We start from the raw sequence: 27543 nt of genomic DNA, 5'->3' as shown, positions 1-27543 counted from the left end.
GATATCTGTCACTGAGAAAGGGAATCTAGAAAACAGGAAGTTTGTGTTGCTGTGAGTGACTGGAATGGGGCGGGCACACTATATAATGTCATATGAGAGAAATTTATCTTTGAAATACAACAGAAAAACTTGGTCTTAAAATAGTTTTCATCACACCTTAAAATCATCTATAAGACCTTCATCCCATGACCGTAGCATAAAAAGAGAAAGCACAATTTAAAAGCAGCCACTAGAGGCATATTCATCAAAATAGGTGAAGCTCTTTACTTCAAGTTCTAACTGCAGAGATTTTTTAAAATACCATAAACAGTTAAATAGAAATATTATTAGTGAAAACTCTACAAAGTAAATCACACATTTTGAAATGCTGGTGTCAACAATAGTGTTTTGTTCCCTGCTGTATCTCCAGCATCTAGAATGGTGCCTGGAACATTCACAGGTTGAACCTGGTAACTGCTGGATAAACAAGCACATCAGTCCCAAAACAGGGAATTATAATGGGGTGGTGAGCAGTGGCTTGCGGCAGACAGAATTACTGCTGGACAGTGCAGAAGTGAAATGATAAAGGAGCAGAATTTGAACAGGAGCAGAGTTATTTCCCTAAGCTTACTTGATTATTTGTACCAATGCCTTAGTAAGGGGAATTGGGGCACACACCAGAATACTATAGCTATATCTGTGTACTACCGTTGAAAAAAATATTGCTCACACTACGGTTTTATCTGTATACTACTTTTAGTGATGTCACTAGGAAGTTTATTCCCCTCAGGAAATAAACAGATGCTTTTTCCAATACTCATTTCAAGCGCTTCCTAACATCCCCTGGTTCAGCAAAGCTGTGGGGATCAAAGCTGGGTTTCTGTGATAAACTGTTGCATTTTCAGTCTCAGTTCTTGCCATCCAGACAAGCCAAGAAAGGTTTTTGGGCATTTTCCATCTCTGTATAGTGATATGAGGGATATACTAGAATTTTTCTCATCCCTTGGGAGTCTGAGTATAAATTTGATCAGTGGCAGGGGTGTTCAGCATATAAATATTACCGGGCACAAATATTCATGTGAAACAAAATTATGATTTGAATTTATCTCATGCAGTGATGAGTGGGCTGGATTAATATCTGTATGTTTCCTGGAACACCTCCAAAGAAAGGGGACATACAAATATGCAGTGCCAAATACAAAAATACGTGACCCCTGAAGGTATGTAATATATAGGGGTCAGGATTCTTTTAAAAATGGATTGCACAGAGATGTTGACTGTTTTTGTCTATAACTAATTCAGGTATTAATTGTCTTCTACAGCATTCAGTTAAAAAAAAATCCTTGCTTTTAAAATATGGAAATACTAGAATTCTTTCAATTTTTACTTCTTCAAAAACCAATTATTTGTCAAAATTTGCTATTAAGCTTTCCAATATCAAACTTATTAACAAGTTATTTAGTTTTCCCGAGTCTTAGTTTCCTTACATCTAATTTAGGGATGATAACAGTGTCTACCTATAGAATGTGGTGAAGATTAAGTAATACAATTCTTATAAGGAACTTATAGTAATACCTGTCACACAGGAAGTGTTCAATATATGTTAGCCAGGGTATTATTGTTGTATTGTTGCCATTATTACTGTTATTTGGATATTGAAAATTTCCATGTACAAAAACTGCCAGTTTTCTACTATATTTTGATTATTATGAATATAAGACAAAACAATTAACAGTGGTATTTAACTGCTTGTGAAGTCACTGACTACTTTGAGGATCTAATGAAAGCAGTAAACCCTTGTCCCAGAAAATTGTGCACATGATTTCAGGGGAATTTATGAATTCCCCCTGGGGTTTATCCATGTACCCTACTTTAGAAACTCTGATCTAGAAGATCAGGTTTGAGCACTGTGAAAATCAAACAGCAATTTACACTGGAGTGACACTTTATAAAATTTGTGTGTATGTTAGGTAGGGGCTGTAAAATAACAAACAGCACCCACATCTATCAGTCATGTATTCCTACACAGTCATCACAGTCATCTGATAATCGAAATTAAACTATGATGCAAGATATCAGAAACAGGAAGTGGCTCACCTCAGCAAAAACTCCTCTCCTAAGCATGATGGCCTGAGTGGTGGACGTTTAAATGTAAGAGGTGATAAGGACCGGAAGAAAGCACTGGGCCGCATATCTTGTAATTGCACTTGCTTCAAGAGCCTCAGGCAATTTTCTTTGGGAGAACTCTCCATCTGTAATTTTCACTTGTAAGCCATTATGATCACATTGTTGACATGATTGACAACTGGATTTTTCAAGTTAAACTGAAGCAATTGGCATGGCTATCTTTGACTTTAATTACTCTGATTTTCAATGTTTGCTTAGGTAAGTTAACTACATTCTTAGAACTACTTATAAACTGTTTTGACCTAATATTTTTAAGCATTGATAATGGTCAGGCTCTGTGGTAGAGGCTAGTATTTCAAAGACCAATAATCACTGCCTCTACTTTTCTTCAGTTCACATTCTAAAAATCTAAGAGACAAAGGGTGAATAATTTCAGTGAAATGTGGTCAGTCGATAGCATGGCCTGGGAACCAGAAAGGGAATAACAGCTCAACTTGTGGTCCTGAGAAAGTCCTCTATAGGCTATTGATGGCTATTTAGAGGTTAAGTTCTTCTTTAGATGAAAGTAGGATATTCCAAAGGGGTATAAATCATTCTATTATAAAGACACATGCACATGTATACTTATTGTGGTGCTATTCACAATAGCAAAGACTTGGAACCAACCCAAATGCCCATCAATGATAGAATGGATAAAGAAAACGTGGCACAAATACACCATGGACTACTATGTAGCCATAAAAAGGATGAGCTCATGCCCTTTGAAGGGGCATACATGAAACTGGAAACCATTCTTAGCAAACTGAAACAGGAACAGAAAACCAAACACCTCATGTTCACACTCATAAGTGGGAGTTGAACAATGAGAACACACAGGAGGGGAACATCACATACCAGAGCCTATCGGGAGGTGGGGGGATAGCAGGGAGTTGGGGAGGAATAGCATTAGGAGAAATGCCTAATATAGATGACAGGGTGCTGGATGCAGCAAACCTCCATGGCACTTGTATACCTGTGTAACAAACCTGCATATTCTGCACATGTACCCCAGAAGTTAAAGTATAATAATAAAAATAAAAATAAAGAAGGGCTTTACTGGTCCTTCCACTTAATAGAGAAATGAAGATACCAAGTATTGCTTAGCAAATTAATGAGCTATTTTGGGGAGGAGACCTTTTATTTTTGCATGTATTTTTTGGTATCCTTTTGGTCAGTATCCTATTTTTTTATTTTTATATTTTTTTGAGACAAGGTCTCACTCTATTGCCCAGGCTGTACTGCAGTGGTATGATCTTGGCTTATTTTAATCTCAACCTCCTGGGCTCAAATGATCCTCCTGCCTCAGCCCCCTGAGTAGATGGGACAACAGGTGTGCGCCACTACGTGCAGCTAATTTTTTAAAACAGTATTTTTTTTTTTTTTTTGTAGAGATGGGGTCTCACTATGTTGCCTCAGCTGGTCTTAAACTCTTGGGATCAAGCAATGGTCCCACTTCAGCCTCTCAAAGTGCTAGGACTACAGGCATGAGCCATGGTGCCAGGCAGGCCAGTATCTTATATTGAATAACTATTTGAATATGAAAATGCAGAACTACTGTGCTAGGATTAGAATGATCAGATGTTCTGATCTAGGAGTCCAGCTGAACAATAAGGAATGGGAGCAGCTTGTTGGATAAAAATAAAAGAACGCTCTGGAAGTGAAAGAAGACCCTAAGAAAGGTATCGGGTAAGGCTGTAATACAGCTAGTGAGAGCTTGTCATCCCTGAGTTAGGTCGCTTAGCGTTCAACATAAGGGGCCAAATGTTGCATCTTCAAAGACAACTAAGAGCACAAGGCTTGAGGTTCCATTCTGCCTGACAGGGAAATGGAGAAAGGATAAACTTCAACAAGAAATCAGACTTCTTAAATAATCAGGGAAAAGTAGAACTTACAGCTACACTTACTTGGCCTCTTTCTTTCATGAATATCTAAGCATCCATGAATCTAGCATGAGCTAGGAACCTAACTGAATAGAGAAATTAAAATGAAGAAATTCCTGATACTTGTAAAGATTATCCGTTGTTTTAAAGCAGTTTATACTTTTCCAAGTACTCTTACATCCATTCACTAATTTAGCCTTAAGAAAAACTCTGTAAAGAAGAGCATACTACCATTTTATAGTTTAGGGACACAGAGACTTGAAAATTAGGGTCCTTTCATTAGGCAGAACTTCACGTCTGTTTTATGTACATGAAATTTCTTCCTCAAATAACTGAATGCTACAAAGTTTCAGACTCATCAGACAGTAATTGTCAAACATCGGACCAAAAGAATGTATAGATGAAATACTTTTGAGAAAAGGCAAGAAAAATAAAGCTAGCCTCAGGCAGGCTCCAAGCCACCAGGCCACTAGTAAATCAAGTAAATCAGTCCCTCTCATTTTGTTACAGATGCTTGTGCATCAGGGACATTTATTTGACTTTCTCTTGTTTCATGAGACTTGATCCATTTCAAATAAAGGAACAGATGGAAAACTAATAGTGCAGTCACTGCAGATAACCAAGAGGCAAAGTATCTGGGGAGCCCTGTGGACTCTCCATGGAGAAGCCAGGGGCCTGCTGCGGTGAGTCAGAGTTTCACGAGAGCCCTACTCAGACCCACTGAATTCAGAAATGGAGGAGGCTGTGCTGCCTGTAACAAGGACACCTCTCACACCCTGTATTTGGCTTCCTCTATCCTAACAGGGAGGGTAGCATTCTCTCCTGGCTTCTCTCCTGGTCCCTTTTGTTTCTTCTGCTCCATATGGGAAACCACTTTCTTGTCACAAAGAAATGTCCTCCATTGGAGGAAGCAGAAAGAGAATGAGAAGGTAAAGCAGTCACTACTATTTCCTCTTTGGTGCCATCCATCCTTTGTATTAGTACCTCAATCACCTTATGTAACACTATCTTACCCAAGTATAACTACCTTCTAGCCTCACTCTGAGTTTGAAATGCTTTAGCCCCTCTCTCCCTTTCTCGTTTCCTTCCTCCCTCTTCCTACCTCCCTCCCTTCCTCCCATTGAATATCTACTGATAATTTCCTAAATTCTAGGGACTTTGCTATCAGCAAATGATGTAGACTTAGTCCCTGACCTCAAGGAAATTATATTCTATTAAAAAATATAGACCGTGGGAGTCAGAGCAAGATGACTGAATAGAAGCCTTGACTGATCAACCTCCCTGCAGGAACACCAAATTTAACAACTATCTACATAGGAAAGCACCTTCATAGAAACCAAAAATCAGGTGAGTGATCACAGTACCTGGTTGTAACTTCGTATCACTGAAAGAGGCACTGACAAGGGTAGGAAAAAGTATTGAATTGCCAACACCACCCCTTCCCCATCCTGCAGCCTCACGGCATGAAGAATCTGAGAGCTTGGAGTAAGAAAAGTTCAGTGATTTTGGGACTTTGCATTGGAACTTAGTGATGCCTACAGTGGAAACACCAGGTAGAATTCAGTCCTAGCTAGAGGGGAATTATCCATCCCAGCAGTTGGCATGTGAGCTGCAACAAGCCTCACCATGGTGGAATAAAGTGGTTTTGGGCCCTAAATAAACTTGAAAGGCAGTCTAAGCTACAAGAACTGCAACTCCCAGGCAAGTCCTAGAGCTGTGCTGGGCTAAGAGCCCATTGACTTGGTGGGTATGTGATCTAGTAAGATATCAGCTGGGGTGGCTAAAGGAGTGCCTGCACCACTCCTCTCTCAAGCCCAGGCAGCACATCTTGCAGCTCCAAAAGAGACCCTTTCCATCTGCTTGAGGAGAGGAGAGGAAAGAGTAAAGAGGACTTTGCCTTGCAACTGGGATACCAGCTCAGCTACAGTACGATAGAGCACCACACAAAGTTGGGAGGACCTCATTGCAGGCTGTAGCTCTCAAACAAAATTTCTAGAGAAAACCTGGGTAAAAACACATTGCCTTGAAGGGAAGAACCCAATTCTGGCAGGATTTATCACCTGCTGACTAAAGAGCTCTTGGGCCCTGAATAATCAGCAGCGGTATAGCCAGGTAGTACATGCCATGGGCCTTGGGTGAAAATCTGAGACATCCTGGCTTCAAGTGTGACCCAGCAGATTCCCAACTGTGGTGGCCATGAAGAAAGACTCTTTCTGCTTGAGAAAAACAGGGGAAGAATAAAGGGGACTTTGTCTTATAACTTTGGTAACAGTTTGGCCACGGGGGTCGAGTACTAAGTGAGCCCTTGGGGTTCCCATTCCAGGCCTTGGCTCATGAATGGCATTTATGGACCTGCTCTGGGGTAGAGGGCGGCCCACTGCCCTGAAGGCCTGGAAGCATTAATCACAAGCTGACTAAAGAGTCCATGGGCCTTAAGTGAACATTGGTGGTACTTTGGCAGTATTCCCCAAGGCCCCTTGGAGCCGGTGGCCACAGGGAGAGGCTACTCTCCCTGTAGAAAGCAGAGGGTAGAGTGGGAAGGACTTTTTATTGTGCTTTAGGTACCAGCTCAGCTGCAGTAGAATAGAGCACCAGGTAGATTTAAAAGGTATCTGACTCCAGGACTTGGCTCCTGAATGGCTTCTCTGAACCCATTGAGGGCCCGGGGGAACTCTCCACCCTGAAGGGAATCTTCACCCTGAAGGGTGGCTGGTTCTGCCACTTGCTGATTATAGAGTTCTAGGGCCTTGAGCAAACATTGGCGTTAGCCACATAGTGGTTACAGCAGGCCTTGGATGAGACCTTGTGCTGTGTTAGCTTCAAGTCTGACCCAGTGCAGTCCCAGTGGTAGTGGCCATACGGGTGCATGTGTCACTCCTTCCCCAGCTCCAAGCAGCTCAGCAAAGAGAGAGAGACTGTCTATTTGGGAGAAAGTATGGTAAGAGAGCAAGAGTTTCTACCTGGTAATCCAGATAATTTTTCTGGATCTTATCCAAAACCACCAAGGTGGTGCCTCTATGAGTCTGTAAGAGCCACAGAATTACTGGGTTTGGGGTGCCCCCTAATGCAGATATGGATGCAGTGACCAAAAAATTAGATCCCAACACCTAAGTCCCTTCAAATACCTGGAGAGCCCTCCCAAGAAGGATGGATACAAACAAGCCCAGACTGCAACAACTACAATAAATATTTAACTCATAAATGCTCAGACACTGATGAATATCTAAAAACATCAAGATCATCGAAAAACACGACTGCATCAAATGAATAACATAAGGTACCAGGGACCCATCTGGAGAAATAGAGTTATATAACCTTTCAGAGAGAGAATGCAAAATAGGTGATTGGAGCAAACTCAATGAAATTCAAAATAATACAGTGAAGAAATTCAGAATCCTATCGGATAACAAAGATGTTAAAATAATTTAAAAGAATTGAGCAGAAATCCTGGAGTTGAAAACAGGCAACTGGCATACTAAAGAAATGCATCAGAGTCTCTTAATAGAAGTGATCAAGCAGAAGAAAGAATTAGTGAGCTTGAAGACACGCTATTTAAAAATAGAGAAGACAAAAGAAAAAGGAATGAAAAAGGAATAAGGCATGCCTAAAAGATCCAGAAAATGGCCTCAAAAGGGCAAATCTAAGAGTTACTAGCCTTCATGAGGATATAGAGATAGATGGGGTAAGAAGTTTATTCAAAGTGAAAATAACAGAGAACTTCCCAAACCTAGAGAAATATATCAGTATTTAAGTACAAGAAGGTTATAGAACACCAAACAGATTGAACCCAAAGAAGACTGGCTTAAGGCATTTAATAATCTAACTCTCAAAGGTAAAGGAAAAGGAAAGAATCCTAAAGTCAGCAAGAGAAAAGAAAAATAACATAGAATGGAACTCCAATAAATTTATCAGCAGACTTTTCAATGGATATCTTACAGGCCAGGAGAGAGTAGCATTACATATTTAAATTACTGAAAGAAAAAAACTTTTATCCTCGAATAGTATATCTGGCAAAAATTGCTTTAAGCATGAAGGAGAAATGAAGACTTTTCCAGACAAATAAAAGCTGAGGGATTTAATCAACACCTAACCTGTCCTATAAGAAATGCTAAGGGGAGTTCTTCAATCTGAAAGAAAAGGATGTTAATGAGCAATAAGAAATCATCTGCAGTTACACAATTCACCGGTAACAGTAAGCACAGAGAAAAACACAGAATACTGTAACACTGTAATGGCGGCATGTAACTTTAAATAGAAAGACTAAGTGTTGAACCAATCAAAAATAATAACTATGACAACTTTTCAAGAAATAGCCAGTACAATAAAGAAAAACAACAAAAAGTTAAAAAGCAGAGGGACAAGGTTTAAATGTAGAGTTTTTGTTAGTTTTCATGTGTTTGTTTATACGATCAGTGTTAAGTTGACATCAGTTTAAAATAATGGGTTATAAGACAGTATTTGCAAGTCTTATGGTAACCTCAAATTGAAAACATACAACAGATACATAAAGGATAAAAAGGAAGACATTAAAACATATCACCAGAGAAAAATCACCACTAAAAGGAAGACAGAAAGGAATGACGGAAGAGAGGACCACAAAACAATCATAAAACTAATAACAAAATGGAGAAGAAAATCCTTACTTATCAATAATAACATTGAATATAAATGAACGAAACTCTCCAATCAAGAGACAGAGTGGCTGAATTGATAAAAAATAAGACTCAACTATCCGCTGTCTATAAGAAACACACTTCACCTATAACGACTCATATAGACTGAAAACAAGGAATGGAAAAAGACATTCTATGCCAATGGAAACCAAAAAAGGGCAGGAGTAGCTAAACTTTATCAGACAAAATAGATTTCAAGACAAAAACTGTAAGAAGAGACAGAGAAGGTTCATTAAATAAAAGGGTAAATTCAGCAGGAGGATATAACCACTGTAAATATATGTGCATCCAACACTGGAGCGTGCAGATAGACAAAGCAAATATTATCAGAGCTTAAGATAGAGACAGAATTCAACAAAATAATAGCTGGAGATTCTACTTACAGGATTGGACAAATCATCCAACAGAAAATCAACAAAGAAACAATGGACTTAATCTGCACTACAGACCAAAAGGACTTAATTGATATCTACAGAACATTTTATTCAACAGTTGCAGCATACACATTCTCTTCAGCATGTGAATCAACCTTGAGGATAGATCATATGCTTGCACAGAACAAAAAATGGAAAGATACTCCATATTCATTGATTGGAAGAATCAATATTGTTAAAATGCCCATCCTACCAAAAGCAATCTATCAATTCAATGCAATCCCTATTAAAATACCGATGACATTCTTCACAGAAATAGAAAAAACAATCCTAAAATTTGTATGGACCCACAGAAGACCCTGAATAGCCAAAAGTATCCTGGGTAGGGGAGGGGGGAGAACTGGAAGAATCACATTACCTGACTTCAAAATACGCTATAGTGCTATAACAGCCAAAACAGCATGATGCTGGTATAAAAACAGATACACAGAGCAATGGAACACAATAGAGAACCTAGAAACAAATTCATACATCTACAGTGAACTCATTTTCAATAAAGGTGCCAAAAACATACTTTGGGGAAAAGACAGTTTCTTCAATAAATTATGCTGGGGAAACTAGATATCCCTATGCAGAAGAATGAAACTAGACCCCCATCTCTTGCTATATACAAAAATCAAATCAAAGTCGATTAAAGATTTTAATTCAAGATCTCAAATTATGAAACTACTATAAGGAGACATCAAGGACACTTTCCAGGACATTGATTTGGACAAAAATTTCTTAATACCCCACAAGCACAGGCAACCAAAGTAAAAATGGACAAATAGGGTCACATGAAGTTAAAAAACTTCTGCACAGGAAAGGGAACGATCAACCAAGTGAAGAGACAACCCACAGAATGGGAGAAAATACTTGCAAACTAAACATCTGACAAGGGATTAGTAACCAGAATATATAAGGAGCTCAAACAACTCTATAATAAAAATTTTAAAATAATAATCCAATTTAAAAATGGGCAAAATATTTGAATATACATTTCTAAAAAAACCAGACAAATGGCAAACAGTTATATGAAATGGTGTTCAAAATCATTGATCAGCAGAGAAATTCAACTCAAAACTACAATGAAATATAATAAGATCTCACCCCAGTTCAAAGAAGAGACGTAACAAATGCTGGTGAGGACATGGAGAAAAGGGAAGTCCTGTACACCGTTCGTGGGAATATAAATTAGTACAACCACAATGCAGAACAGTTTGGAGGTTCCTCGCAAAACTAAAAATAGAGCTACCATATGATCCAGCAATCCCTAGCAGCATATACCCATATACTGCTAGGTGTATGCCCTAAATAAAGGAAATTGATATATCAAAGAAATATCTGCACTCCCATATTTATTGTAGCACTATGTACAACAACTAGGATTTGGAAGCAACCTGTGTTCATCAACAGATGAATGAATAAAGAAAATGTGGTACATATATTCAGCCATAAAAAAGAATGAGATCCTGTCATTTGCAACAACATGGATGGAAATAAAGGTCATTATGTTAAATGAAATAAGCCAGGTACAGAAAGACAAACATCACATGTTGTCACTTATTTGTGGGAGCTAAAAATTAAAACACTTGAATTCATGGAGTTAAGGAGTAGAATAATGGTTACCAGAGGCTGGGAAGGTAATGGGGGAGTGGAAGGGAAGTGGGGCTGGCTGATAGGTACAAAAACATTAGAAAGAATAAGATACAGTATTTGATAACACAGGTGACTATAGTCAATAATAATTTAATTGTACATCTTAAAATAACTAAAAGAGTATAATTGGACTGTTTGTAGCATAAAGAGTACATTCTTGAGTTGATGGATACCCTGTATTATTATGAATTGCATGTGTGTATCAAAACATCTCAAGTACCCCATAAATAAGTATACCTACTATATACTCACAAAAATTAAAAACTATAAGAAATACTAAAGAAACAGAAAATTATAACACTATAATTAATTATGTTTAATTAGAAAACAAAGGGTTAGTCTGGGGCTAAGTTGGGACAGTCGCTTGAAAAATATTTGCAAATGGTTCATTATGCCCTAACACTGGCCCTATTGCCTCGGGCAAGTCACCAAATCCTTGCTGTGCCTTAATCTCTGAACTGTAAAATGAGAGAACTGAAGTATATGGCTTAAAAATTACCATATTTTACTGACTTTAAGGTGACAGTGATTGTAAGGCACACTGTTACTTTATTTGTTACTAAGAAATAATATGGCTGGGTGCAGTGACTCATGCTTGTAATCCCAGTACTTTGGGAGGCTGAGGTGGGAGAATTGCTTGAGCTGAAGAGTTTGAGACCACCCTGGGCAACATGGCAAAACACTAACGCTACAACAAAATTGAAAAGTAAGCCAGGAATGGTGGTGTGCTCCTATAGTCCCAGCTACCTGGCGGGGGATGGGGCGCTGAGGTGAGAGGATTACTTGAGCACGGGAGGTTGAAGCTGCAGTGAGCCTTGCATTGCACTACAGCACTCCAGCCTCGGGGACAGAGCAAGATCCTATTTCAAACAAAACAAAAGAATACACTGTCAATTAAATGACAACATATTTGTTTATTGCTAAGATTAAGTATTATACTTGTTAAATAACTCAAAGTGTATGCATGAAAGGAAAATGTAAGTGAAATAAAGTATTCCTACAACTTTTCCACATTCACCCTCTGAACCAGTGACACTGACGTCCATATTTTCTATATGATATTGTCCTTATCACCAGTCTTTTGGGCCATCAAAAGCACTGTGATGCTGTATTTTTCACAGTGCTCTGTTATTGTCCCTTGGATTTTCTTTCAAGCTGCTGAGGCTCATTTGGCAAGTTTCAATTTTTAAAAAAAATTACTTTATGAAGCCTGAAGAAATATTGGGTATAATTAAATTATAATCTAGGGTTAGAAACAACTTAATAATAATTCAACTCCAAAAGGAATGTTATTGCAGGTGAGACCCTAACATTTGCAAACATTTGATTTTGAGACACTGTGCCGATTTCTCTTAACAACTCCGAGGAACCCATATCTACAGAAAGAGTTTTTGTGAACAATCTGGCATTAGGTACATTTGTTGTGTGATTGTATATGTATATGTATGTACGTATAATACAACTTTAGCTGCACCAATCCCCCCTGCACAGTTGAAAATCCACATGTAACTTTTGACTACCCAAAAACTTAACCACTAATAGCGTAGTGTTGACTGGAAGCCTTACTGACAACATAAACACATATTGTGTGTGTTATATGTACGATATACTATATTCTTATAATTAAGAAAAGAGAATGTTCTTAAGAAGATCATAAGGAAGAAAATACATTTACTATTTATTAAGTGAAAGAGGATAATCATAAAAATCTTCATCCTTGTCTTCTTTGTTAAGTAGGCTGAGGAAGAGGAAGAAGAGAAGGGTTGGACTTGCTATCTCAGGGGTGGCAGAGGTGGTAGAAAATCTGTGTTGTAGACCTGTGCAGTTCAAACCTGTGTTCTTCAAGGGTCACCTGCATATATGTATGTGTGTGTGTATGAGTATACAGTTATACTATATATATATAGTATATGTACTATATATAGTGCATATACGCTATATATATTGTATATATAGTGTGTGTACATATATACATATAATCTAACAAATGAACTACACACACACACACCATAATCCAACATCATATGAACTACAAAACAGAAGCTATGTTTCTTAACAGCATTACGAGAGTGTAGACTTTGAGGCTTGGATTTAGAAATGCTTTTCGATATGTAGCGTTTGGAAAAGGAGCAAACATCTTGTTTTCAAAACCTAAAGTTTTTCTTAGGATTTATGACCATAACTGCCACAGAGGAAAAAAGACAAGCTTTCCCACTGTTAATTGTTCATTTGTGTCAGAAAGTCCCATACCCCGTGTTGATCTTGTAAATATTTTGCTAGGTTTATATCTACTTATTTGATGTTTTATGCTATTGCAAATGGTACTGTTTTTTAAATTTCTAATTATTAATTGTATACATATAATTGATTTTTAATTGTAGGAAAAAAAGAAAGTCTCATATCCCTGAGATAGAAACCATTGCAATAAGAAGGGAATGAACAGGTTGTCCCAAAGAGAGACTGTTTGTTGCTTGAATATGCTTACTGCCCTGGTCATCAGGTGTAAATTTTGTATTTCCTTGCCTAATGCTTGGCAGCACCAAGAAAATTCAGAAATGGTTCATCATAAACCCAATGTCTTCCATCTTCATGAAATAAGCTTGTCTCCCATTGAATTTCCTTCTCCTTCCTTTCTTGGGCTGCTTCTGCCTTTTTCAAGTTTGTGTTTTGCTTCAGTTGCCGTATCAATGTCTCTAATTTTTAAGTTGAAAGTGACATCCTTCTAAAAGCAGTGGGATTTATATTATTTCTGATCTTTCAACTTCCTGATTATTTTCTTGATTATAGATATCTTCTTGGTATCTACAAAGACTGTATTTTCCACTGTTGCATGCTTTGCATACCTTACACCATTCCATTGCCCTTCAATTGAGCAAAAGGCTTCTAATCCTTTGGAGAAAAAATCACAGTGGTAATTCTGTGCTTCCTGTCCCCAGAGAAAGTTTAGTGTGGAAGATGATATCACCAGTTTTGGAATAATTAATATTGCATTCTCCTCCTAGTTCCATTCAGAGCACTGTGAGGACAGACTATCTATCCATAAACACTGGGGAATGTGAGGATGCATTGTTTTCTCACAGTTTAAACACAGGCATGGGGCCTGTGGCCCCACCCTATGCTGTGTATCCCAATTGACATCCTAAGAAATTTTGGTTAGCTCCAGATATCAGCACTGAATTGAATTTTCTTGATAAAATACTCAGCATAAAAGGCTGAGGTAGGTGGATGATGGGAAATCTGCTCTGCCTCAAATGTTACATTGTTTTTGGAAACCCAGGGAACCGGTCCCTCTAAAACTAGCTCTGTGTTCTCTTTGGAATCATTTGGTAATGTCCAGTGACACTGAAAGATCTTGCTTAACTGGCTTTTTGGCAAGGAAAGCATGACATCTGAGCCCATATCCTGGCCCCGGGCAGGCACTAGAAACTCTGGGACTCAGGGGTGGAGGTTGGCCCTCTTCCAGATCCTTGGGGTGTACTTACTCCACAAGTGTCCAGCAAGAAAGTCATTTGTAAGGCCCCCATACTCTGTGCCTGCAGGAGAGGGGCCGAGGGCTGCTTCTGAGCACCTCTTTTCCTTCCCCACTTGATTGGTGCCTCAGTTGCCAAGTTTTGATACTTGTGCTTCTGGAACTCATGGGAAAGCGTCAACAGAACATTTTAGACAACAGTACATATTCCCTCTTCAGGTTTATTTCAGGTTTTATTCAGTTTCAGGTTTATTTCCTGAAACTTCAAGAAGTTACATTTATCCAACGATATCACCAGGAGCTGCAACCAAGTAAGTGCATGCACAGGCAATAACATTATCATTCTGACATGTCTAAGGACAACTGTAAGATGCATCCCAGTTTCACAGTTGTTAAATTGTGTATGTTAGGGGGTAGTTTCTAGGTATTGTATGTATGGATGGATGAATGTATTAATTGGAGACAGGGTCTTACTGTGTCACCCAAGCTGGAGTGCAGTGGTACAATCTAGCTCACTGTACACTTGAATTCCAGGGCTCAAGTGGTCATCCAGCCTCAGCATCCTGAGTAGCTGGGATTACAGCTGCATGCCAGCATGTCTGGTTAATTTTTAAATTTTTTTGTATAGATAGAGTCTTGTTATTTGCCCAGGCTGGTTTCAAACTCCTGGCCTCAAGTGATCCTTCTGCCTCAGCCTCTGAAAGTGCTAGAGGCATGAGTCACCACACTGGGCCTCAACTGAAATTCTTCCAAGGACGATAGAGACCAAGCAAGCATATCTCTAAGTCCTAGGTTCCACCTTCAGCTATGCTTGTCAGTTTTTTCCTCTTATTCCCCCACATAAGATTTTGAAGACAGATTTCTTCTGCTAAAATAACTGTGAACCCTGTCAAGAGGGTGGTACGGCCATTTCCAGCGCTTGCATTCTGTAGGTCTGTAATAATGCTGCACAGGCTAAGTGACTGAGTCTTTAATTTCTGGGACCTTGACTGGCACAGGCTTCTTCCAAAGTCTTAAAGAGGCATCCTAGCAATGTATTCACACCATCATATGGTTTTGTCAAATTTGAAAAAATATATTTTTGAATTTTTTTTTCCTTAAAGATCTCTCTCCCCTCAAATTGTATAAAATTGAGGTGGCACAAAACCTAGATCTTCCTTCGATCATAAAATTTTGTATCTGGATAGCACTTAAGTTGGCCAGAAGAGTCACATACATTTGATTCTCACAGAAACCCAGGTTCCTATAGATGAAAAATCTGAAGCTTTGCAAGTTGAGATAAGTTGCCTAAGGACACCTATCAGGCAAATCCTTTTGCTAAGACTTAAAACTCTAAATTCAGTTCTCACGCTACATTCAGTCTTCTTTCTGCACTATCACTTTAGTTAACATGGGTTGTCTCGGCTTGACCAGGTTGCCAAAGTGACTCTTATCACAAAAGAGTTCTGAATTCTAGTTAAAAGTTCTAAGACTATTTTTCTTTTATTTTTAATGTAAACATGAAACAGTAAAACAAATTGTAGCTCAAGTAGCCTGTGAAAGTCACTTTCACACAATGCGTAGAAGAATATTTACTGATTTATATTGAGTAAGTGACCTGCCAAACCCTCATTTGGGAGGCCACACCAGTTCCAGAGAATAATAACTTTGCATTGAAATTCCAGAGAAATACGCCTGCTGAGGGTCTTTTTTTGTTTTGTTTGTTTTATCTTTGTTAAGCTCAGTGATATATGCACATATAAGAACACATATTTCTCATATCTGAAATCTGGATACATATTTTCTAGAAATGTATTACTACTGCCTTTATTTTTTTCATTGCATATTTTCCTTTCACAGATTCATCATGTGGTCTGAATATAATACCCACTCTTGTTATCAAGCACAAACAGAAAAGAGGACAGTTTTCCTTTAAAAGCACAATGCCCTATTGATGCCTTTAAAAGTCATTAAAGAATATCTCACCAAGCCCATGAGAGCATTACAATAATTGCTTCCCTTACCTAGGTGAAAAAGGACATATCTGTCAAATGGAAAAGTACAGAAGCAATTAACACCTTAATATTCTACTGGGAAATTGCCTGAATTAAAGAAATAACAGAGCTCTTCGTGGTTATTGTATTTCTAACGTTTAGTTACTAGCATGACTGTCCTCAGTCACTTCCATTTACTTTCTCCAGCACAACAGGGTTAGGAGTTAGGTATGGGCATGGCAGAGGGTGTATTTGAGTGTTTGCGTATGAGGCACATATGGTTCTTCAGTTGCATTTTTCAGAGGCTGAATGCAGAAGTAGGGCTGGCATATGCGCTTATGAAATTAATATGCAAGGATACATATGTTTCAAATCAACTTCTCAGGCATAAAAAACCCACACTTCTGGATTCTGTGCTGCCATCCATGGAACTGCCTTATCAGTCCTCTTCCAGGGCTGGGCTACTCAACCGAAAGTTTATATTTACCAGGCCTTCCACAGAAATAGCAGAGGCACATGAACGAACTGGGGAGTGCATCAAACAGGTAAAAACCCTTGTATCTCAGCAGCAAAATCTAGAAAGAGCCTAGCAGTCCAATTCATCATCTCTCCCTTTTCCAGATGTTGATGGTATTTACCAAGTACAGTGTAGGCACACAAACCTGGTTAGAATTTTGAGAGACACTGAAAAACTAAACAGGGCCTGGGTCCCTTTTCCTTAGGAAGAAACAAACCTGTAGCAGAGGTCAAATGTGTTTCCTTCTTCCCACCCCAGCCCAAGCACGGCTATTCTCTGAGGGACCAGGGCAACTCTCAGAATTCTCAGAGAAAATCATATGGGATGTTCTAGTGTCCATTTTTACACAGGTGAAACGAGACAAAAGTGAAAAAGATAGCATGCAAAGACAAAGTAGCAATGAACTCAGGGCAATGCTGAGGGAGGAGGGGCAGTTGGTTCACCTTGTCTAGTGACTGGATAATCTCAGGTGACCTTTAGGAGCTACCTGGCTCAACATCTATTTCCATTTGGTTTTCTTTGCTATGTGTCTACAGTCGCCATCCAGTAACAATCTGAATATCCCCAGTGTGAGAAACTAAACCTCTCCGAAAGCCGCCTATGCCTTCTTTGACAGCTTCCACGGATAACTCATGTTTATTATGAGCTTTATATGCAGTAGGCCTGACCTGGTATGCCATGGAAGACGGCGTCTGTGGCAGTTCTCTATGACCCCTAATCCCTGTTGTTCACTGCTTTTAGATGTCCGCTTCTCTTGAGTGTGGGCATGACCTGTGGCTTGTCTTTAACCACCAGATATGGCAAAGCTTCCAGATGCATGTTGTTGTATATATGTTGACTATGCACATAAGACTGTGGCACCCATCATGCTCACAGCCTTGTCTCCCTTGTAGGCTTTGAGGCTGGAGCTGACAGCCAGCAAGAAACCAAAGTCCTGAACTGAATTCTGCCAACAACCAGGACGGGCTGGGAGTAGATCCTCCCCAAGTCAAGACTCAGCTGAGACTGCGATCCTATTTGACACCTTGATTCTAGCTTTATGAGACCCTAAAAAGGACCAGATAAGCAGTGCCTAGAATTTTGACCCACAGAAACTGTGGGATAATAAACGTGTATTGTTGCCGGGCGCGGTGGCTCACGCCTGTAACCCTAGCACTTTGGGAGGCCGAGGCGGGTGGATCACGAGGTCAAGAAATCAAGACCAATCTGGTCAACATGGTGAAACCCCGTCTCTACTAAAAAATACAAAAAATTAGCTGGGCACCGTGGCGCGTGCCTGTAATCCCAGCTGCTCAGGTGCCTGAGGCAGGAGAATTGCCTAAACCCAGGAGGTGGAGGTTGCGGTGAGCCAAGATTGCGCCATTGTACTCCAGCCTGGGTAACAAAAGCGAAACTCCGTCTCAAAAATAAATAAATAAATAAAATGAAAAAATAAACATGTATTGTTTTAAGCTGCTAAATTTGTGGTAATATTGTTACACAGTGATAGATAACTAATTTAGATGCTTTATGTGTATTAACTCATATAATCTTCATTACATTCTCATTTCACACAATAGGGAAAGTGAAGCATGAAACTGAAGCAACCAGCTTAATTCCTCACAGTAGTAGGTGACAGGGCCGGCATTCAAATAAGGCAGGCTAGCTGCAGAGCCTGTGTTCCTAACCAGGCAGGTGTGCTGCCTTCCTGCACGTCTTAGAAAGTTCTACCTTAAGCTGCTTCCAAATATGATTCCCTGTAGCTCACCCTCACAGCACGAGTCAAACATCCAAACACAGGTGCTAGTCAGAGAAACTGCAAGAAGCAAGCTGTGCGGGACACACATGTACGGGCTACGGAGGTGAAATAGGGTGAAGAGCAACAGGTGCTGCCTCCCAGTATTCACCAGACAAGCGAGATGCACCTGTGTTTGGGCAGTGCCTACTGAGAGGGGGATCAAGCTGGTTGGTGCCCTCTGCCCTGAGAGCTCTAGTTCTTCCTCTGTGATCATGGAGATCATGATAATCCCTTTACCATCTGAGCTGAAGTATTTGAAAGTACTGATCTTTTTTTCCCCCAAATCTATTTTCTCCTACTGACAAAACTGGTGAGTTATTTTTGCTGTTCTCTTTTGCAACTGGTCTTCTTGACACATGCAGAAATATTTATATGGTTGTTGGCTCTGCGTGGTATTGGCTGGCAGAGATGCCTTGTCTTCATCCTCATCTGCAGGGCTGGGTCATTCACTGATATTCTTTCTTGTCATTACAGCAGCTTTAAAAAAATTACCCAGGTAATAAACAAATGCGTGTTGGTATCAGATTCCAATGAGACATGAGGATTTGAGGTAAAGCCTGAGGGCACTCCTCTGCAATCCGTCTTCTCCACCCATTTCAGAGGAAAAACCATGGTCAACATTTGTGCCAACCTTTCACTCTCTGTTAAGACACTAACATTTCACCTAAATTGGATTGAACAATACGAGATGACTTGCTGTTTTCCAACATACCAATATGTCATGGAGATCTTTTCATGGCATGGCCTATAGGTCTACCTCATACTTTTAACAGTTTTGTAAGCCTTCTTAGAAAAATGACATCCTAATTTCTTCGACCATTCCTCTATTGATAGATATTTTAGGTTGTTTACAACATTTCATTAACATGCTTCAACATACATCTCTGTACAGATATACAGTTATATTTTATACCCAGTCCTGCCCACTTTCATGGTCAACTCCACTCTACTTGTCCACTTGCAGCTGACTGAAGCAACTCTCCATTCCCACTTTTCTTTCTTTCTTTTGTTTTTTGAGACAAGAGTGTCTCTCTGTCACTCAGGCTGGAGTGCAGTGGCATAATCTTGGCTCACAGCAACTCCGCTTCTTGGGTTCAAGTGATTCTTGTGCCTCATCCTCCTGAATAGCTGGGATTACAGGCACCTGCCACCATGCTAATTTTTTTTGTGTGTGTATTTTTAGTAGAAATGGGGTTTCACCATGTTGGCCAGGCACATCCCCAACTTCTGACTTCAGGTGACCTGCCTACTTCAGCCTCCCAAAGTGTTGGGATTACAGGTGTGAGCCACCGTGCCTGGCCTCCATTTCCACTTTTCAACAGTGAATCAAAGTTGGGAGAGATCTCTTCCTATTACCAGTGCCACCATCTTCCACACCAGCTGACATTCTCCTCAGAGGCAGTGACTCATGATAAAAGTGGTTGTCAAGTCTACGTACATATTTTTTCAAAGAATTCCTTTATCAGATTGGTATGATTCTAAAATATCACCACATTTTATAAGTAGCAAGTACAGTTACATCTTTGTGCACAAGTGTATTATTATAGGATATATTATCAGAAATGTTGGAAAAACATACTTTTTAAAACATTTTTATTGATGATACCCATGTGTCTTCCAAAAATTTTACATTCCTATGAACAATTAGAAGTGTTTCTAATTTTTGGTATTCTAGATAACACTTGATATAATCAGCATTTTAAATATTTGCCACTTCATTTTTTATAAACTGCCAATACTTCATTTCTTTCATTCCTTGTGTCTAAAGAGCAGAAGAAGAGTTCTTGCCATCATAATGACAACCACCTTCATCCGGCCTCCTAGAAATAACAGACCCTGGATAGGCTTTATCAGCTTATAGGCAATGTTATCTTGCAAGAATGGTAGCTAAAAGTGTTGAGGACAACTAAAGAATTTTTCCAAGTTCTCTAGTCCCAAACACAGGCAAGAAGTCTCTGCTTGTAGAAGCTGATACAAAGTTACTTTTAGCATTTAGGTGAAATGCTGAGCTACTCAGTTATAATGCTGTATCTTCAGTGGCTTCAATGGAGAAAAATCTCAAAGTAGAAAGGATAGACTTAAAGGTTAAAAGAAAATGTATGCCAAAGGCAGGCAAAATGATATTAAAAAGAATGCACTGTGTAATCCCAGCACTTTGGGAGTCCGAGGCGGGCGGATCATGAGGTCAAAAGATCAAGACCATCATGGCCAACATGATGAAACCCTGTCTTTACTAAAAATACAAAAATTAGCTGGGTGTGCCTATAGTCCCAGCTACTCCAGAGGCTGAGGCAGGAGAATTGCTTGAACCCAGGAGGCGGAGGTTGCAGTGAGCCGAGATTGTGCCACTGCACTCCAGCCTGGCGACAGAGTGAGACTCTGTCTCAAAAAACAAAAAACAAAACAAACAACAAAAAAAGAATGCACTGGCTGGGTGTGGTGGCTCATGTCTGTAATCCCAGCACTTTGGGAGGCCAAGGTGGGCAGATCATGAGGTCAGGAGTTCAAGACCAGCCTGACCAACATGGTGAAACCCCATCTCTACTAAAAATAAAACACTAGCTGGGCTTGGTGGCACGTGCCTGCAATCCCAGCTACTCAAGAGGCTGAGGCAGGAGAATTGCTTGAACCCCGGCGGTGGAGGTTGCAGTGAGCTGAGATTGTGCCACTGCACTCTAGCCTGGGCGACAGAGCAAGCAAGACTCTGTCTCAAAAAAAAAAAAAAAGAAAGAAAAGAAAGCCCTAGCTGTTTAGAATGTATTCAAGTTTCTAGAGTCAGATAAATGAGTCAGATAAAGTTAAGCCAGAGAAGTAAAAGAATGTATAAACATCACTGTGAAATGAAGATAAAAATCAAAGATATGCTGAAAGGCTGGAATAAGCCAGCATCTTGTTTTCTATATTGAAGGATGCTGGAAATCTTAGACCTCTGGGATATGTCCTGGCAAAATTTTAGAAAGGATTGTTATACCACTGAAGAGTAAGGCAGGTAAACCACCACCATATCGAAAGATAATATATACTAGGTATGACATTTTAGTATTTCAGTGGGACTTTTAGAAAAATCTCTCATAATAACCTGTAGACAGGATGGACTACTGTGAACTGACTGAAAATGATACCCAAATCCTGAAAATCAGCATGTGTGGGTGAAAGGCAAGATCTCTGGCAGGGATGCTGCAGGGCTCTGTCCTTGGTACTGCTATGCTCAAAATTCTTAACACTATTTGATGCTTCTCAAATTTGCAGCTAATTCATTGCTAAGCAGAGTAGTAGATATATGTGATGATCAGGAATAGAGGCTATTTTACCACGTTGGAAAGACAGGCTGACTCACTTGAGAGCTGTGTACATAGCTGAAAGAAGACAGCCTTTGAATTAAAGTGATCCTAAACTCAAATATCAGCCCGTTGTTGGGTAGACGTGGACAAGTTACCTAAGCCTCTGTCAGCCTTAATTTCTTCCTCCACAAAAGAGGAATAACACCTCTCTTTTTTAAATAAATAAGACTGACATGATTTCTGGTCCATAACAGATGGTCACTCTTCCTCCTTTCCTCTTCTCAAATATTACTGGCTGAAGATAACAGAAATAAATGTGCAGAAAACAGAATGAAGAGTACGGAGTTGCCCAGCATTACACAGAGTACTACTACTCAAGGGAGAAAACCTAGCTTTTAAGAGAAATTCATAAGAATAAGTTTATGGTCTATGTGTTTTACTTGATGGCAAGTTTAATATAAGCAAACATCATTACTTAAGTTAAAGATACAATCATAATCTGGGTTAATTGAGTACTACATCCAGATTAGGGAGCTAATGGTTTTCTTGAACTCTGTTCTTTTCAGACCAACAGCATAGCGAAGTTTCCAGTTTGGGCTGCTCCATGCTAAAGAACACTGACAAACTAAAGAAAGACTAGCAGGATATGAAAATCATTTCACATAAGGCAGAACCAGAGGAAGGAACACATTTCATCTGGTTTAAACAACAACAGTAGCTCAAGGAAGATATGGTAGGTATATTCAAGTACCTAAATGACTGACTTTGGGAAAGTTCAGAAAAATTAGAAGAGCCAGTGGGTAGCGCAGTTCAAGATAGGAGAAGCTCAGTCTATCAGCATAAGGAATGCTTAACAGAGATGTAAAGGGGCTACTTTGTAGATGGTAAGTTTCCTATGTCAAAAAACACTGAAGCAGAAGTAATTAGATATGGAGTTTCCAATAATGAAAGTAGAACACAAAGGGCGATATACATGTATGTGATGCATGCATGTATGTGTAGTGGTTTAGGTATTTATTAGAGAAAGATCAGTAAAAGCACTGCGAGTTCCGCCCTGTCATTGTATTTCATCATTGTGTGAGGGTTGATTTATAATATTTATGAGATCCTAAGGCAGGTGATTAAGGGAATCTCTTTAATTTGACAAATATGGGCTACACCCTGCTATGAATGCTACTGGACAAAACTTTGTGGGGGAATTTTTAATAAAGATACATTTTCAGCTGGGTGCCGTGGCTCATGTCTATAATTCCAGTACTTTGGGAGGCTGAGGTAGGAGGACTGCTTGAGCCCAGGAGTTCAAGACCATCCTGGACAACACAGCAAGACCCTGAACCTACAAAATAAATAAATAAATAAATAATTAGGTGGGCACAGTGGCATGTGCCTGTGGTCTCTGCTACTTGGAAGCTGAGGTGAGAAGATGATTTGAGCCCAGGAGCTCAAGACTGCAGTGAGCCATTGTTATGCCGCTGCACTCCAGCCTGGCTAACAGAGCAAGATCCTGCTTCCAAACCAACCGACCAACAAAACAAACATTTTCTTCAACTTAAGAGATTATCACCTTAAATTAAAGGTAAGTCTACAATTCCAGGAAAACAACTGCAGAGTAGCTTGAAACAGCGTGTGCGAAACTGCTGAAAACTTCAATAAAAACATAAAATATTCTGGGCTGGGTGTGGTTGCTCATGCCTGTAATCCCAGCACTTTGGGAGGCCGAGTTGGGCAGACCACTTGAGGTCAGGAGTTTGAGACCAGCCTGACCAACATGGCAAAACCCCTTCTCTACTAAAAATACGAAATTAGCCGGGTGTGGTGGTGCTTGCCTGTAATCTCAGCTATTTGGGAGGCTAAGGCAGAACAATCACTTGAAGCCAGGAGGCAGAAGTTGCAATGAGTTGAGGTTGCACCATTGCACTCCAGCTGGAAAAACAAGAGCAAAACTCTGTCTAAAATAAAATAAAATAAAATAAAATATTCTGGGTGTTTATAAAAAGAAATGATTATGGAAGGGAGAAGTTACAGGAAAGCACCCAGTGGAATGAAATATGCTATATGGGCATGTCATGGGCATCAGCATTAGAAGGGTAAGTTTAATTTGTCCCTTTTTGATTTGAGGAGGTACGGTTTGTAAGAGGGAAGAGGGGTATATTAGTTAGGGCTATACTGCACTGCAGGGTAATCCTCTGACAGTGTCCTAGATAATCCACTTCAGTCATTGAAATGATACCTCCTCTCTCTCCATACTCTCTGTGGATGACCTCACCACTTACTTCACTAAGGAAATAGCGCAATCACATGACTCACTCATCTTCTCAGCAGGGACTGTAGCACCCTCCTCCCTCTGTGCCCTTCCATGCTGCCTTCCCTCCCGCTGACCCCTTCATACACACTGGAGGCACCCGTTTCTTCAAAGACTGCTTTTGCTTTTATCCCCTCCCTTCTGCACGATTTTCTCTCATTCTACTAGATCAGCCACATCAGCACATGAACATGCTGTATCCTCTCTTATGTATATATTTTAAAGTCCTCCTTGACCACATGCTCACTCTGGCCACTCTCCCATTTCTCTGTTCCCTTTGATACAGAAACTCTCTTTAGAGTTGTCCACCTTCTCTGCCTGTTACTCAAGTCCTATCCTCACCTCAACCCATTCAAATCAAGGTTTTACTCCCACCTTTTCATTTAATCTATTTTTGTCAAGGTCACCAAACCTCCCTTCTTACAGAATCTTATGGCCAATTCTCATTCATCTCATCATCAATATTTGACCTAGTTTTTCTCTCCCTCTTTAGTGACACGTGGTTCCTAACTTGGATTCCAGGGCACTACATTTTCCTGGTTCTAATCATCCCTGCCTTTGTTTCTTCATACCTTATGGCAAATCTTCTATCACTGCCAACCCCTGAGGGCTTGGTACGCCCCAGGCTCAAACCTCGGACCTCATCTCAATCTATCTGTACTACCTAGATGACCTGTCACCTACCCCCATGGGTGTAGATATCATTTACAAACTTAGAACTTCACAATTTCTATCTCCACCTAAGCTCTTCTCTGAGTTCCCCATTCCCCTGTTCCACTGATCCATTTCTTCCTGGGTTATTTTCTGTTTCAGTAAATGGCATCAATATTTACCCAATTGTCAACAGAAAAAACCTTGGAATTATCTCAGACTTCCCTTTTCCTCTCTCTCTCATCCCACATCCAATTCGTCAGTAGTTTCTTTGGATTCTTTCTTCAAAATTTAACCATTTTTACTACCTCCACCTCCACCTCCCAGTCCAAGCCACCATCATTTCTTGCCTGAAATACTGGGACAGGCTGCTAACTGGTCTGCTGGTTTCCACTTTTGTCTCTTTAAAGTCTAATTTCCATATAGCAGCTAGAGAAATTAAAATAAACAAAAAAGAAATTACAACAATACCATAACCCCTACAGTGGCTTCCTATCATGCTCGGAATAATATTCAAACTCTTGCCACGGCCTAAAAGCTCTGTAGGATGCAGCCTTGTCTCTTCTCCAGACTCATCCCTCACACCTCAGCCTTGCTTCCCCCTTTCTGGCCATGCTTAGTTATTCAGTTTGGCGTAATGTTGTTCAGCCTCCTTGTTCTCTTTTCTTGTTTCTTTCCACTTGTTAGCAGAAGTGATTTTCTTTTAGTTTCTTTAAAACCCAGGCTTGTTGTTCTGACTTCAGCGACTTTGCATTTGGTCTTCTTTTGGCCTAGAATCCTCTTCTTCAGATCATTATATGGTTCACAACTCATTTCAGGCTTACTCCAAAGTCACCACCTTATGGGGGCCAACCTTGGCCTTTGGAGGCCATGGAGGCCTCAGACTTTCTATCTGAGCATGGAGCCCATAACTTTCCGCCCCCACCACTCCCTACTCCTCACACTAGTTCATTTCCCTTTATTCTACTTGGAATAGCCTCACCTTAGGCCAGACATTCAATGTTTGCTGAGTGCCTGTTTCCCCTGCTAGTCTGCCAGCTCCAGGAGGACAGAGGCTAACAGGCTGGGTTCCCACCTATATCCTAGCACCTGGAACAGTACCCGGCACAAAGTGACTGCTCAACGAGTAACTGTTGCATAATTACATGTTGAATAAATGTATGGGAGTCAGTTTAGAGGAACACTCAGAATCAAACAGTGAGAGATCATTTTAGTTATAATGAATGTAGCAAGCAAGTAAAGGATGGGCCGGAGAAAAAAGGAGAATGCAGAGAGTGCGCATGGGTGAAGGGCAAGGGATCAATGTGTCAGTGGTTTACATTCCGTGCAGAAGGCAGGGGGGTTCCGGAGGTGCAATTAAACTCCTAAAGAGAGCAAAGAGCTTTGCCAGGTGCTGTAAAGTATTTCCATCCATATTTTGGAGAGGAAATCTATATAACATCTGTTTAATGTCTAGCTCAGTAATAGGTTTTAGAAATGTATAAGAATATTTGATTTTAAAATAATTTGTCATATGTATATTCTATATGTTTACATATAGATACTATCAGAGTCAGTGAGTAAAGACTATGATGCCACAGGACACAGTGACTCATTTCATTTTCTGGCGATCTTAAAGCTTTGCACAATTCCATGGTTTTAAAAGGGAAACACAAAGCATAGTGATAGTGTTACCAGTTTCAGAGGACGTAGTTAAAAGCCTGCTTGGCCAATTTTAATTTTTTTCCTTGATTGGAAAGCTCTGAAAAGCATAAGTGTATGGAGAAACTGTAATACAACCTGAAGCCCTGGTAATTTGCCTCCTCAGTTCCTCCTAGTGCTCATTACTGAGAGAGATAATGGCATGAGCCTTATGACCCCAAGCCACTAGTCATTTACCCCCTCAATTTAGGGCTCTAGTCAATGAGGACTGAGATGGAGTCTGCGACTTGGATGGACAGAGATCGTCCACATTCTGTTCACCTGACACTTTCTGGATACTTCTGAGCAGGGGCTCAATTGGGCTCAAGAAGTCAGTCTTCACATTTCATTCTAAGTAAGCATTCTCACTATTTTCTAGCCCTGTGAATTTAGACAAGTTATTTTAGCTCTTAGAACATCAGTTGGCTACCCAGGCACAATAGCTCATGCCTATAATCCCAGCACTTTGGGAGGCTGAGGCGGGCAGATCACCAGGTCAGGAGTTCAAGACCAGCCTGACCAACATGGTGAAAACCCATCTCTACTGAAAATGCAAAAAATTAGCTGGGCATGGTAGCGCATGTCTGTAATCCCAATTACTCAGGAGGCTGAGGCAGGAGAACTGCTTGAACTCGAGAAGCAGAGGTTGCAGTGAGCCAAGATTGTGCCACTGTACACCAGCCTGGCAACAGAACAAGACTCTGTCCACCGCCTCCTCACTCCCTACCCAAAAAATAAAAATAAAAATAAACAACTTTAGTTTGCTCATGTGTAAGAGGGGGGTTAATAAAACTTATTTTCTCCCTAGTGGTGTTTGTGAGGAAGAAATGAGATAATATTCATAAAATGGCTTGGAACTTAACATGAAATAAATGGTAACTAGTACTTTTATAATTATTCCTCTCCCTCACCTTCTCCCTCCCTTCCTCTCTCTCTCTTTCTCTCTCTCTCCTATTCTTTCTGGGTTAGGTTAGGTTGCTCCTATGATGATTTCACTCTTGTTATTCCCTAGCTTTGGGGTAATAATATTTTTCAACCTCCTCTTTCTCTTTTCTTGTTTCTTTTCATATTAACAGAAAGCCCCCAACACCTTTCACTCTCATTCAAATGACATGTTTCTGTA

At 40.0% G+C, this 27543-nt stretch overlaps 1 protein-coding gene and 1 pseudogene across 13 annotated transcripts in view; both read right to left on the bottom strand.

The window, feature by feature from the left end:
* The window catches only part of GRIP1 (glutamate receptor interacting protein 1), a 702506-nt gene that overhangs the window by 190406 nt on the left and 484557 nt on the right, over positions 1 to 27543 (bottom strand). The gene's annotated exons all lie outside the window — the stretch shown is intronic.
* On the bottom strand, positions 12793 to 14723 carry LOC116555631 (annotated as a pseudogene).

Source organism: Sapajus apella, unplaced genomic scaffold, assembly GCF_009761245.1.
Source record: "Sapajus apella isolate SASKATOON/1434 unplaced genomic scaffold, GSC_monkey_1.0 scaffold2, whole genome shotgun sequence".
In the NCBI taxonomy this organism is placed as follows: domain Eukaryota; kingdom Metazoa; phylum Chordata; class Mammalia; order Primates; family Cebidae; genus Sapajus; species Sapajus apella.
The sequence above is the reverse complement of the archived record's forward strand: the minus strand, read 5'-3'. Positions and strand labels throughout refer to the sequence as shown.